Below are 14195 nucleotides of genomic sequence, written 5' to 3' on the forward strand. Positions count from 1 at the left end.
TTTCTGGACTTCTGGACTAGATCTGTGGACTAGGTGGAGTTGAAAAATATGAGAAAACTGAACACTCTAGCAACAGCATAGAAAAGTGCTAGAGAGTAATGTTTCAGAGCACCTGACTGTTAGCTGTGTCAATCTGAAAGCATCAAGTCTTTTGGACAAAGCTGATAGTTTAATGTCACTTGGAAAGGTTGCAACAGTAGCATGAAAGCTGGAGTGTAAAATGTGTTACTGACTTGATTTATAACTTCATTGGCCTGGAGCTCCAATTAAGAAGGGGAGGCAGATGGTTCTTGAGCTGGTCACAGCATGGGGATCAATTCTTCCTGAGACTGGGGGACACAAAACATCATATCTGATATACACTGATGAGGCAGCGGACAGTGAAGCACTAAACCAGCTGTTAAGGGGAGCTGTGTTTTTTGTTATGCAAGACCCTCTCTCAGGTTCACAGATCACAGCCCTAATTAAAAAGACTGAGGTCTGAATTTAATGCATTTAAAAGAAAAATAAATTATTGAGGAAGAAAAAGAGGTGACTCCTGCTTCTTTTATCATCAATCGGAAGCCTTATGAACAACATCAAAGACTTTTCTCCTCAGCAGGATCTAAGCCTGGGAGTCAGGGGTAAGACAACATATGTGTGTTTTCCGGGGGTGGGTGGGGTGGGGCAGTATCCAGGTTTTAATCGCTCACAGCTCTAGGATGTCGGCGGTTTGCCCAGGTCAGCACGAGCGAAGAGCAGGCTGGAAAACCTTGTTTGGAGCGAGAGTGAATATGTGGACATAGAGCCGGCTTCGTGAAAGAAATAACAACCCCCAGGGGCGCCCGCAATGTCCCCCTCGGCGCGCGCCGGGCTCCGTCACTGCGGGGAGGCAGCGAGCTGGAGGGGTGACTGCTGGGATAGATAGAGATAGATAGATACTTTATTGATCCCGTGAGGGAAGGGCTGAATTCGCTGACCCTTCCAAGCCTCACATCATCCCAGGCCCGGCACAGACCGTCTCTTCAGGGCTGTTTACATTTTAATGCCTCATCATTTCCGCAGCATTGACTTCAATTCCCCTCCGCTGACATCCCCTGCCAAACGGCGCTTGATGCCCGTGATGATGGGCCAGTTTATTCAAGGGACGGCTAATGGCAGTTTAGTTCTGTTGCGCTTCATCTGAGCTGCCGCAGCGCTGCTGCCAGGATCCTGGCCCTGGCCTGGCTGACTGGACCCACACGCAGATCCTCCTCCCTCTCCAGCGCCAGCTGATCCGCGCTCCTGCGTGAAAGAAGAGCTGGACCCCTGTGCCAGCTCCCCGGCTCTGCCGCGCGGCCCTGCTGGGTATAGTTAACACACTTCATAAGCATCTAAGCATCTGACATTTCTGGGATTAGGAGTCGGTTGGCATTCCAGTGCATTGGCACTCAGCAATATTCCGGTTTGTGCCCTAATCCCCCTGGAATCGCAGTTTCTCCTAGCTAAATAGAGCTTTGTAAATAGCACAATATTTAGTTTGTAAACTTCCCCCTCCCCTCTTGATAATAATCCTTTATTTAACCAGATAAGTCAGTTTAGCACAATTTCTCAGTAATGGGCCAGCTCGGCAGCTCTTTGAGAACGTCTTCAGACAACATATAGAACAGTGCATTACACATTAAAGCTGTGTGTCTGTGAATCAGAGTTCAAGAGAACTGCCTTCCCTTTTCATCACAAGCCATTAAAATATCCTTGATTTAGGGTCTTTGAAATATCCTGTACTGTTGGTATATTTTACAGTACCTCACAAGTCTCCCTTCACACTTCTAGGGCTGTAGGCAGGATCTCTCATGTCTGTAAAACTCTCATGTCCTTGTCTTCCCTTGTCTTCCTCGTCCCCAGTGAGTGAGCACAGTTGCAGCATCTGCACTCTGGTCTGGTTTGTCGTTCATCTCCATAAAGCTTTGATTCGCCCCACGGGAGAGAGGGGAATCTGGAGATTCAACCATTTCCAGAGGTTTTAGTCCGCAGGTGTAGTTTTTGCTGTATCAAACATGGGGGGGCTTTCGGCGGCATTATTCCACATGACAATGTTGGACCGTTTGAGTTTAAGGACAGGCTAGTCGGAGCTTGAAACACACTCTTTAATTATGAAACTCAGTCAGCTAAGTGTCGCGGATGCTTTCACGCTAAATGAAATATGGTGTCCTCCTATGAGGATCTTTTTTTTCAATCAAACTGTAATAAAAATGTAGGGAGCGCTCCAGATATATTGTGGCTTTCTGCCATAACATTGTAAATTTCCTTCTGGTGCCAGTGCTGTCCAGAATACAAACTGAATGTTACACGGTAAGGTAAGAACATCTCTTTTCAAAGCTTATTTTGGTATACCACAGTAAAAAACAGACTGGATTTCCTATTCAAATGTAGTTATTCACATGATGAGCTGTAAGGTGACCTTACAGTAACTTCGAACCTTCAATTACAAGATGGATTACAACGTTTACCTCATTACTTTAGCCAAAAACTGGGGCCTACTGTCACAAAACACACCTTTGGCAAAAAATGGACATCATCACAGGATGACAATACAAAGCCTCGATCACACCCAGTGACAAAACGCTCGAGAGAGTGTAAAAACTCAGTGCTGCTGACTGGCTACCTCATTCTCATTCTCTAGCCTCAGGTGGAATGTTCGGCCGAAGAAGGTTGAACACACAAACTGGAATTTCACATGGTGGAATGGTGAAAAATCCCTCAATCACTCAATTTACTGCATCAAAATATTAAAAGGCTGGAGGCTGCTGCAGCCAGAGGAGGACACAATAAATACTGATTACTGGGGTACAAAACACTTTAAACACCACGAATTGTGAAATACATGTTAACAGCTTTTAACATATGTTCTGTTGAAACGACAGTACGGAGAGACATGCGCGTCTTTGTCTTTTTATTTGTTTCCATAACAGATATTGAAGGTACATCTGGATTTTCAGGCTAAATCATCTGTGAGTGATGGTCCAACATGAGTATGAATACATGTTACTGTAGCATAAACTCACCAAGAGCACCACAATACAATATAGTCGTACGAAAGACGTGATCAGTAAGAATTCAGGCAAATAAAAAGCATTCCGTCAACATGTTTACACCACAGAGCAAGCGTCAGACTGAGCACTGTTTTAAAGGATTCTTCCAAACTGTTTTGCTATGAATCCCATTTGACAGCTCTGTCGGCAGTTTAGTCCTCCTTTGTCTCCTGAGTTAACAACTGCTGTTAGTCTTCTGTTATTAGTTTCAGAACACTACTGACAGAGCACTGAGGTTTTACGTTTTTATTGAGGATGAGGTGCAGTGAAGCTCTCCATACTTTTAAAGCTGCTTTGTTATGCAATTAAATCAGTAATCAGTGCATTACAATGTAATAACTATGTATCTAGAAATTCTGTAGAGTATCCTTTTCTTACACTGCCTTATATTTACTGTTCAATACTATCAACTGCTGTAGAATTCTGTAACACTCTTTGTCTAACTGCTGCTAAAGGCTCCATTGCAAATTAATTGATTGAATGTAATTTAATTGCAAAAGCATTTGCATTTCTATCACTATCAAGTTCATACAAGACTGCTTTCTTTTAATGTGAAATTGGAACCAAAACCACACAATATCACACTTGCATGTTCTCTTCTTCCTACAGATTTATTGTCAGTGAGTGTGGGTGCAGCAAAAAAGAACATTTGTCTTCATAAGTTTCCAATTTCATGAATGCAGAGGGGAAAAAAATCAGGTTATCTGTAAATTAGTTTGACCGAGATTGCTGTCAGGACCTGGTTCTCTTTAAACCAGCCTTCTGTCACATTGCCTCCAAAGATTACTAAATTAAATTCCTCACACAGCCAGCAACATGAGAGAGGGACTGCGTGCCTCTGCTATCTCCATCGGTCTCTTGGGCACTCTTTCAAAACCAGAGAGCTGAGACAATTTATCATAATGTCAACTGCCGTAGGAGAAGCAAGAGCTTGCTTCCTGTTGTGAGAATACAGTTGAGCTGTTAGAGTTCAGAGTCTGTCATTAAAATACCAGTCGCAATGCATGTGCTGCCTATAGTCGCTCCAGCAAAAGAGGCTTGCACCAGTGGCAGAAGCACTAATAGGAGCCACCATGTACATCTCCCAGGGGCAGGAGAGAGGGTGAGATGTACACATCTCTCTTGTGGCGCACAACTGCATTGCTGGCACTCTTCTGTTGGGACATTCAGCTACTCCTTCAACTGCTGGAGCTCTCAGACTGATGTTTTTAAAGCTTTCCTCATGGTTGTCTGCAGAAGAGCTTGACAGACCTCTTTCTTTTGTGTATCAATAACAAAGCAACATCACACTGCAGACGCTGCCCTGTGGGTCCAGCTTCTAAGGGTTTTAAATATTAACAAGGATGTTCCTTGCTGTTTTCTGCCCATCCATTTCTGCCAAACTCGCACAGCACTGAGAAGACGAGATGCAGCCCATGTGTCAGTGTGTAGGTGTTTGTGGGAGTTGTGTGTGTGTGTGGGGGAGGTGTGTTGGGGGGGGTTAATTGTTTCAGTGCATGTCTGTGTACGTACAGAGAAAAAATGAAAAATGCAAGAAAGACCGCACAGTATTTGAAAATGTATGCCACGAAGCACCTGAATCTATTAGACATATCTTTTTTAAATTACTGCTTGCTTGAATTAATAATGGATGAATCAATACAAAGGCAGACCTCTCAAGAAACTGACCTGTTGAGGGTTTTCTGATCTTCTGGGGGAAGTAAATACAGAAGTTTGTGGTGTAGTCATGCAAAAACACTGCTGACTGCAATGCAGCATAGAATAGAAATATGCTTTTCATAATTGGTTAGGTCGTTGAACCAGAGAGGGTTTTGGGGAGCACCACACTGATTTGCTCGACTCTTCATTTGGAAAAAGCAGTATCTGGCAGCAGGTCTGAACAGTCATGCAGTCTGCGTGTAGAAGGGCACTGACGACAGCAGCTCTAAGGCGAGGTCGAGGGTTGCGGGGTGAGTGCAGAAGACAGCGAGAGGGGCTGTCTCCCTGGAGCTGCAGCTCTCTCTAGTCATCACTTACCAAACACCACTGGAGCTTCTCACGTTTCCATGGCGCCCAGGCTGGCAGCAGCATCTCTTTCATGAGGGTCTTCTGCAGCTGGGCTCCTGGGGCTTACGGGTCTAGGGAAAAGGTTAAAGGTCGTCTGCCAGGAGACAGCTGAGGACCCTGGCAGAGTGGCCTGTATCTTCTGGGGATCTCGGGAATTCACATTGTTCTCCTATTGTACACTTTGAGCAGACCTGGGCACTAGCAAAAAATCACAAGCATAAAAATCCTAACTAAAACCCGCCGAGACTGTACAATGACTGACTAGAGTATTGCTGATGTTATGCTACATTGCCGCACAGACTATAAATACGCAGCAGAAGAGAAAATGAACTACCCTATAGAATTGCATACTTCCACTAATCCTAAAGGACCCACTCCCTCCCCAGCCAGAAGAGAAAAGAAATAGTATAACACTCAGTGAGGGTGGGGGTCCTGACTCACTTCTCTTCCCTACTGTGAAAGGAGTTTTGAGAGCAAGTATGGTCTACAGCTGAAGCAGACCTTTAGGGTTATCTTCTGGGAAGGTAAAGCTACTAGCGACACCTGCTGGAAATCTTTAAGCACTGTCTTGTTTGTGCAACAGAACAGCTTGTTGTAACAAGCCCAGGGAAAGGTTAATTACCAATCACTTGCTTAGAAACACCATTTTACTGTTTTTTTTTCAAATATTGATTATTGCACATGATTAGCTGTTCTGTCTGGTTCTTCTAATGTAGCACACGTACAATAGTTCATCCATAACTGCAAAATCAATTAGGCAACAGCATTGCAGAAGCCCTGTTGTAATTTAGGGTTAATTAGAACATATTGGAGTTGCCCCTCAGAGCATCGCATTACTTGATTAATAGGATGGCAGTTAATTAACATGGAAAGCACTTGCTTTAAAATGCAAATTATGAAAAGTGGATTTTAAGCAAAATGTATGGTCACCCTAGTGCATTAAAACCCATTGCTAGCAAGAGGAAAGAGAAATAATAATTAGATAGTGGGATTAGGTATTAAGGTCTGGGTTCCCTTTGCTTGTGAAGTCTGATTGAATTGAAACGGCTGAAACACTAATGCTCCCCTGCATTCAACAGTTTGTCAATTGATTGAGATGCAGAAAACAAAAATGTTACGTGGATATACAGTATACCGTCCAACTAAAACAAAATACTATTAAAAATCCCTTTTGTAGGAAAGCAATCCAAATTGCCTATTCATTTCCCTTGTAAAAAAGCACTGTTAGGGATCACCTGTAACCCAGGAATATATATATCTGACCTCAGTCAATAAATTTCTGAATGTATGCAATCACTGCCATCAATAGTGTGTCACAATAGTTCTCCAGCTGTTCAGCTTATCTGTGGCTGTTTGAGCTGTTCAACTCAGGAGCTGAACAGCTGGTTTTGAAGGTTTGCTTACATCTTCATGGCCCAAAGAGCCAGGAAAAGGCGTTAATCACCTGTTAAGACAATACTTAGATCAATTGGGTAGATAAGAGATTTGATGAGATGAGAACCTGCAGATACCGTTGTCCACTAGGACAAGATTGTCCAGTCCTGGTCGGGGGTGGTTGGTGTGTCTGTGGGTTTTCAATCTGCAGTATCTCAGCCCCTAACGAAGTAAGTCAGTTAATTACTGGCTAAACTGAGACAACGGGACTGCCTCTCCTCTCTCTTCGGGTGCGGTTGCTGCCGACACTAGGCTCTCCAGTCTAGGGATAGAGGGACAAGAGACACACCCGGACCGGCGCTCTAACACGTGACTCGCGCAGCCCTGCTGAAAGCGCTGAGGTGATCCGAACGGGGTTCCAGGAGCATAAATAATAACTGGAAGTGGATTTTAAAAATCTGTTTTCAGAAGGAGGGTGGTGCCGTTTACCGTGAAGAAGTGGCTTTCCGATCATGGATGTGGAGGTTTGCGGGGGGGTGTTTTAACGACTCTCTTACTTCATTCCCCTTTCCCTTCATAAGGGTGAAGAAGGATCCTTAACAAACAGATTGGGTTATGCAGTATTTTGATTTGCTGTTCAGGAACGAATTAACCTCCGTTTCCACCCCCATATCTATTGAGCTCTGTTTAAGACTGGCATTAGAAAAGGCAATAAACCCTGTGCATCTTTTAACACTAATAAGCCGCCGCCGCCACCCACCCCCACCCCCCTCTTCCGGGCCCGGGATACACGTGATCTGCTTTCTCCCATTTTATTGGCTGAGGTAACAGCCAATAGGAGCCGCCGTCTCCCAGCAGCTTATGCGGAAGTGAGGTACTTATACGGAGAGGAATGGTTTGAAGATGTGAGTAGGGTGGGTTAAGAATGTTGTTAGTTTCCCGGGGATGTGTGCAAGAATTGGAAGGAATAATGGATGTTTCCTTCTTTCAAGAAGGACATTCGTGTTTAATTGTGGGTATAGCTAGACCGCGGGAAGCATGTGTGCTAAAAATGCCCCGACTGCTGTCCTCTCAAGGACAATGGGCTGAACTAGACCCTTCGGATGCACGAAAGGGTGGCGGGTTCTGCAGCTCTGAGCTTGGAAACTGGTGGACTTAAATCATGCGGTGAGTTTCTGCTTGTTGCGTTTGTGTGTGCGTGCGTCGCTCTTCGTTCTTCACATGCCTTTAGGTCACTTTTACTTCGGCCGAAATCGTTCGATGGGTGAGTTTACACATCTTGCGTGTGTACAATAGGTCCCATTTTAAAGTGAATGTTTTTTTTTTTATTTTCGAGCTGGACTTTTATACCTAGACGAGATTTCTACTTGTAAAATCTATTTTGCTTTACCGACGAACCGCCTGTGCAATCTGAATTTTTACAAGAGTGTTACTTACACAGGTCCCCACCGGCCTCGGCGCGTTTTTCAAGAAAACCCCCCAGCAAGACACCACGTGTACCGTCACTGTGCGAGGACGTGTTGTACGTGTGTCGTCCCAGCAGGCGGCGCTGGTTGCTTTCAATAAAGGTAAGGTTTCACGAGAAGCATGCCGTTTTCAACACTGGTCTTCTCCAAAATTCCTGCCTCCGCATCTCATTCATAAAATATCTGGTGCTGTGCAATGTATGTTTGGTGATGGTGCATTTTTTTGTGCCCTTGGTTAGGAGGGTTTGACATTAATCTCCCCCATCCCTGACTGTAGGGATGTTATTTTATGACCATGTCGTCTTGGGGGGGGGGGGGGTCTTCTGTTATTCCCTTAACTGTGTCCTGTGCTTTCCTGCTGCTGCCAGGTTATTTCAATGTGGTTCAGGGGATGATGGAGTTGATCAGACCCAGGTCTCCTAGGCAGGAGGCTATCTACTGTGGCTCTCCTTTTGTGCCTCAATATCCCATGTTATGTGTGCCTGCAAGGTAGCTGCGAGTCAATCGGTGTACAACCGACTTGCGTCATTGTGATTAACTCCGGACACGTAGTGCTCTGTGGTCCTGGTGTTGTGTGTGTGTGTGTGTTGTCATGGATCTTAGTGTGAAGTACTGATCACTTGCAGCTGTTGTAGCCTGTTGGGATGGAAATACTAAGCTGTGGTGCTCGCTGCCAGACTTTGCCTTAACAGACTTTGTTAGGATGTGTGTTCCATTGTAATTGAAATGTGCATAATGTGTGACCTGCTCTTCACCTTGCAGACCCTGTTTCTGGAACTCTCTAAGACAAGTTCCTGATACTGAGGAAAACCTGGCTTCTCTAAAGCCTTCTGCACCCGTCCTTTATGCTTCTTGGTAAGAGCCTGTTTCTGTGCGAGTAAGTTGCATCCGTCCTCAACCTCTGATCTGAAGAAGCATCATTCTTTATCTGAAGTAATATGCGGGACACCATAGCAGCTTGATATAGTGCTGGTGTTCACGGATACAGGATTGAGCTGCCTAGAAAAAAAAACATTTCTCCTTCAGGAGTGTAGGCAAAGGGTGAAAGGTATTCCTGGATTTAATCATTTTTCCTCCTAATTGGCTTAAGTTAAGTGGCTTGTTTAACATAATCTAATTTGGTCTGGGGAAATGGCTACTGTGTTGCTGGCCCTGTTTGTCAGGGTTAGCCATGTATACTGTAGCCTGCCCCTGACCTAGATTATACCAGGGTAGTGTACTCTGGCAGTAGCAGGTGTGAGCATGCAGTCAGCTCTTTGATGCTCATGTATAATACTGCATACACTACTTCAAATGCTTTGCACAATGGCAGCATTAACAAGGATTTGGAGATATTTAGGCCTCTTTTGTCTGCAGTGTTTGTTTTAAATCACATGATGGCCCTTTAAACGTATCGTAAGCTGATTTTTTTTTTCCCTTTCCCCAGTTAAAAACGCAAGGCGGTGCCCAGGCTGCTTTTTGCTTAATTTTGCAGGCGCTCCATAGGTTCTCCAGCCATTTAATCCTGAGCTGTTTATTTTAATCAATATTTGACTGGGAATACGAGTACCAAAGACAACTTCTCAATGGAATGGAGCTGTGTGATGTGTTTGAAATAGTCAATCATTCTAAATCTAAAGGGTGGTGAGTCTCCTTCAAATAGGAAGCAGTTGAAGACTGGGGGACTGCTAAAGGGAGGTGGGCAAATACAAAATAAAATACAGCAAGATGTACATCTAGGGCTGCTTTCATTTTCCCTGAAATGTCGGGGGAAATCTGACCATCCCATTAATTTTCCATTAAGCTGAATTTAAAAACCCTTTAAACTCCTTTTGGGGAAAACAGTGTAAGAAGGTAAGAGACACTTTACTAGAGCATTACGAATGGATTTACATGCATGGGTTAACTGTCTTTGTTTAAAAAAAGACATGCCTGGTTGGGTTACAGTTCTGTTTTGCTTTGGGAAGGGGAAATGTCAATAGAATGCTAGTCTCTCCTGGATCATTTCTGCGAACTCCTGCCAACAGCACCACACCCAGTCACACATGCAAATATTGAAGGCGGTGGTGTCAAATGGCAGTGGTGCTGGAGGTTGGCAATCTGCTCTCTTGTTTCACCCATGTTTGCAATCCCTCTAGTAAGTGGGGTTCATTATTCAGCTTGGGCAGCTATGCTGTTTTATGTGCAAACTTCAATGTCTTCTTGGGTACAGTACTCTGAATATTCAGTTCTCTCTGCTTTTCCCAGTGAGAGAGGTGGCGGTAGTTCACTTTGGATATTTTTTAATCGCCAGCTGTAAAAAGATGGGGAGCTGGGGGTGCTCACTTTGAGTATCTCCGTGAAGTTAATCAAGTCTGACTGGAAGCGCGGCTCTCCTGTAGACTTCAATTCCTGGAGAAGGGACGGCGTTTAGCTTCTAAGGCAGAGGTCTCGGACGTGATCCCTAAGGGGCCTGGTGTCTTCTGGTTTATGTTCCAACCTCGTTATTTTCCTGGAGGACGAGGGTGGTTTTTAAGATCTTTTGCGGTTGATTACTGAAAACGTTAACTTCATTTAAAGGCACGAAACACCTGGCTGGAAGTGTTACAGCAGTGCAGCTGATTAGACCAACTGTGTAACGGATCTTGGATGACGTGAGGCCCAGTAGGAACTGAGTTTGAACCCCTGATTTAAAGCACATGATCATCTACTTTCTGGTGTCATGCTAGTGTGTGTGTTTTTTTTTTTCTCCATGGAACTAAATCAGCCAGTTCTTATTGTAGGTTACTTTAAAATGGGTAACTGGGTGGGTCGTGCAAATAGTCATTTCTAAAACGGTTTAGTTCTTGATCTAACAAAAAATGCTTGTTTTCCCACTTCTCTACAGGGAATTACACCTGGGTCTTGTTGGAAACCGGTTCCTGGTAATATAGGCTGGCAGCTGTGCAGGACCCTGCTTGGGACTTCCAGTGTTGGTGGAAAGATTCTGTTCAACTGCAGTTTGTGTCAAAGGATACGACCAATGAGCTGTGACTGTTTTTAACAAGTTCTGTCTTTACCCATATACAAATGCTGTATTGAGGGAACTAGACTGGAAATGTTTCTTCATTTACAGAACAGGAAGTGGAGTTTCTTTTTGCTGTTGTTCCCTTTCTAGCATTTTGGCTTCTGTTTTTGCAATGGTGACAATTGCACTTCTGTTCAAGGCTACATATTGTCACCAAGCTGATACAGTAACTGATAAGAAACATCCCAGTCCACTGTTCTTTTTGGTCGTTTGCATCTAAATGCAATTAAGTGGAAGGGGTATTGTACTATAGTAATGTAAGATTAGTTGTATAGGATGTCCTTAAACCAGACTACAATCTATGAATGGTTAAATGTATGTGTGTTATCCCCCAGGAACTCTGACACCTTTTATTAAATTGCACTAGGAGTCTGTCAAAACCTGTTAACTCTGAAGAGCGCAGGGACATACAATAGGTTTCTCTCAACATCTGGGAGGAACATGCACACAGCCTTTTTTTTTTTTTAACTGTCTTGCTTCTGGAGCTTCTCCCTGGTGAGGTAACAGAAGTACTTTGCCACTCACAACACTATATTTAAACGGCCATTTTCTCTAGGTGTTTGTCATACACATGGACTTTAGGTCTAGCTCTCAATGCATGGTTGGCTTAAGTATGTAATCTGTTTTAAACTAACACCACAGTTATTGGCTGAAAGCATGTTGCATAATTGTAGAAGTGAACGGGTGCCCTGTGTCAGAAAATACAGTATTTCCTTCAGCCTCATTCCTGTGGACAGCTGCTGAGCAGAAAGCAAAACCCAATGTTATGGACATAATCCTCAGGCCAATCGGGATAGAATCCATCTCAAGCTATTAGACATTATTTAAAATATTACTTCAGTCCAGTTGCCTCTTTTGCCAAAATTGTGTGAAGTTTTGTATTACTGGTGCTGAGGTAGACAGAAAAGCTCAGTTGAAGTTAGATCCTAGGTTTCATTTTTTCAGTTTAGGTAAATATCCCTTGACCTAAGCCTTTTCATGTAAGGAAGATAAACAGAGTGCATCCTGTTATTTATTGAAGAAAATGGTTCCTACTAGCACAGTATAGTATCCTACTGTGCCTTTGAAAGAAGGAATTCTCTTGACCTACACTTGACAGTTTTAGTACAGCTGGTTGTCTTCCTAAAGCTGCTTGTTTTGGATTGAAACAGGTTTCGCAATGTTGAACTTCCTGATTTCCATATTATCTGTGGGCTTAATGTGCCCTTTTCAGTTCTGTAATAAGCTTGCGTGCTTTTATTACCTGTTCCACTAGCTTGATATGTGTATGAATAAACTTTGCATTGGTTGTCTTTTGCGGTTGCCTAATTCTGGAGTTTAATTTGGTCCTCTAAACTGAACTTTGGGAGTGGTCAGCACTGGAATGGGAGATCTCCCAAGATTAGATTGCATGTCTGTAAGTGAAGTTGGTATTCTCCTTTTGAATGAGAATTTCCACAATGAATGTTCCAGCAAGGTGACCGGGTGCATGGTGCTGTCCTCCCTGTGACACATGACACAAACATCCTGACTTCTTGGTAATTGAAGAACACATGGCACTGTTTGTAAGACTGGGTATTAATCCAGTTATCTTGCCTAAATTCTAGTCTTGGTTTCAACCATCTAACCCCCTAGAATTCCCCCCCCCCCCCCCAGTTAATCTGGTGATGCAGTTTCTCCATCTCATCAGGTGTGCAGTGGGACTGCATGTCTGTGGATTCCCTGACCCATCTGTATCTTTTTCAGGAACTGGGGAACCCTTGTTTAGCAAGTGAAGAATGAATTCACACGTGATTTCATAAATTCCTTCCTCATTTCTAGAGATGAAACAGTCAACTTCATGCTTCCTCCTTGGCATAAAAATAAGTTATGCTCTTAAATTCATGTGGCTCAGAACTGGATGAAAAACAGTTTTTCAAGGCTCAAGTTTCCAGTTACCCAACTGGGACTAATGTGGGAGAAATGTTTTAATTTCAAATTCAAATTAGAGGAGTCTGTGATGCAGGCCTGAAACTACTTAAAGAAGGTTTTTGGAAAGTAAATGACCTAATGGGACAGAATTTCCAGAATAGGAACTGTTGCTTGAAACAATCATTTAATTTGCAAATTAGCAGGAAACAAAAATAGGATTTGACTCCAATTTGTTTGCCATAGTCCCATGGTACTGTGGCAAGTGAATGGATTAAGGATCAGTAAATTGAAGGTATTTGTAAATGAATCTAATTCAGAAATATAAAGATACAAGGGTGTAATGTTTAATGTTTCTTGCTCTTGATAGGGTTTGAACTAGACAAGTTGCTATGTCATGCTCTTACAGAAGAGTTCTTTTAATTTTCAGAATATGACTGTTTCTCAGAACAGGCAGAAGCTGTGCCATAATGTTGTGTTCTTAACCACAGAGATTGACCTCAGTGGTTGTGCTAATGTCTTATCCTTTTAGAATTATACTTCTGGTGTGAGTTCCACCTATGAGTCACAATTGCTGAGTTCGGTTTTATTGACATCTGTTATTGAACAGGCAAATGAACAACTAAAGCTGAATGGTTGTATAATGCAAATCTATAAAGATAGCATGAACTATTTGAGTAATTAAACTAAGTATATCATAGGGCACATTGATAAGTGAGTTGTATTTTACACCTTAAAATAATACTCAACTGTTCTGAAAGAGCAGTTAGTTATAACAAGAAAGATAAGTTAAAGTTTATTCATTGGATTCTTTACTATAATTAAGGATCTGGAATTGAACCAATGTGGTAAATAATTACTAGAGCCAGGGCTGTAGTGCTAGTTGTAGGACAGTACAGGGTGAGTGTTTGATAGTGACCATAACTTGGGCCTTTCATGTACCTTTTCGACTTTGACATCAAAAAGGTCCAACTGCATCGCAGCTCTCTTGATACGGCATAAGAAACATCCTGTTCCGGCACCTGTGTCAAGACGATAGGAGCTGAGCTGTAACAGGACATTTTCCAAATATGTGATGGGGTTTCAAGATTTTTTTGTACTTGTGTTGTATGCATTACAATAATTCCTAAGTCCCTGGCATCTTTTATTGATGAACCCAAGGCTCTGGATTAGCGTCTTATGCGTATTAAATACGTTTTGCATTTTCGTGTTCAATTCATCCTGCCTCCAGCTATGAAACTGCTCTGATATTTAAGTACTCAACAAACAGGCTTGCTTTCACTGGCATTTTGCTCTACAAGCAACACACTTCTCTTTCTCTTCAAATAGAACCTATTCTAAACCTTG

At 43.1% G+C, this 14195-nt stretch overlaps 2 long non-coding RNA genes and 1 other non-coding gene across 4 annotated transcripts; 2 read left to right on the forward strand and 1 right to left on the reverse strand.

Moving 5' to 3' along the window:
• Window positions 1–222: 222 nt before the first annotated feature.
• Window positions 223–7957, reverse strand: LOC107078444 (uncharacterized). Of its 2 annotated transcripts, none has more exons than XR_001479380.2 (3): window positions 7908–7957; window positions 5067–5167; window positions 223–329 (listed from the first exon to the last, which is right to left on the reverse strand). It is a non-coding gene; the product is annotated as an uncharacterized lncRNA (long non-coding RNA). The 2 variants fall into 2 exon arrangements; XR_001479381.1 differs by lacking the exon at window positions 223–329 and adding an exon at window positions 1770–1954.
• On the forward strand, window positions 7306–12258 carry LOC107078443 (uncharacterized). Its single transcript, XR_001479379.2, has 4 exons — window positions 7306–7637; window positions 7912–8038; window positions 8699–8791; window positions 10782–12258. It is a non-coding gene; the product is annotated as an uncharacterized lncRNA (long non-coding RNA).
• Window positions 9055–9223, forward strand: LOC138241328 (small Cajal body-specific RNA 16). The gene has a single exon (XR_011190554.1). It is a non-coding gene; the product is annotated as a small Cajal body-specific RNA 16 (non-coding RNA).
• Window positions 12259–14195: the final 1937 nt, after the last annotated feature.

This window comes from Lepisosteus oculatus, chromosome 9 (genome assembly GCF_040954835.1).
Source record: "Lepisosteus oculatus isolate fLepOcu1 chromosome 9, fLepOcu1.hap2, whole genome shotgun sequence".
NCBI classification, from domain to species: domain Eukaryota; kingdom Metazoa; phylum Chordata; class Actinopteri; order Semionotiformes; family Lepisosteidae; genus Lepisosteus; species Lepisosteus oculatus.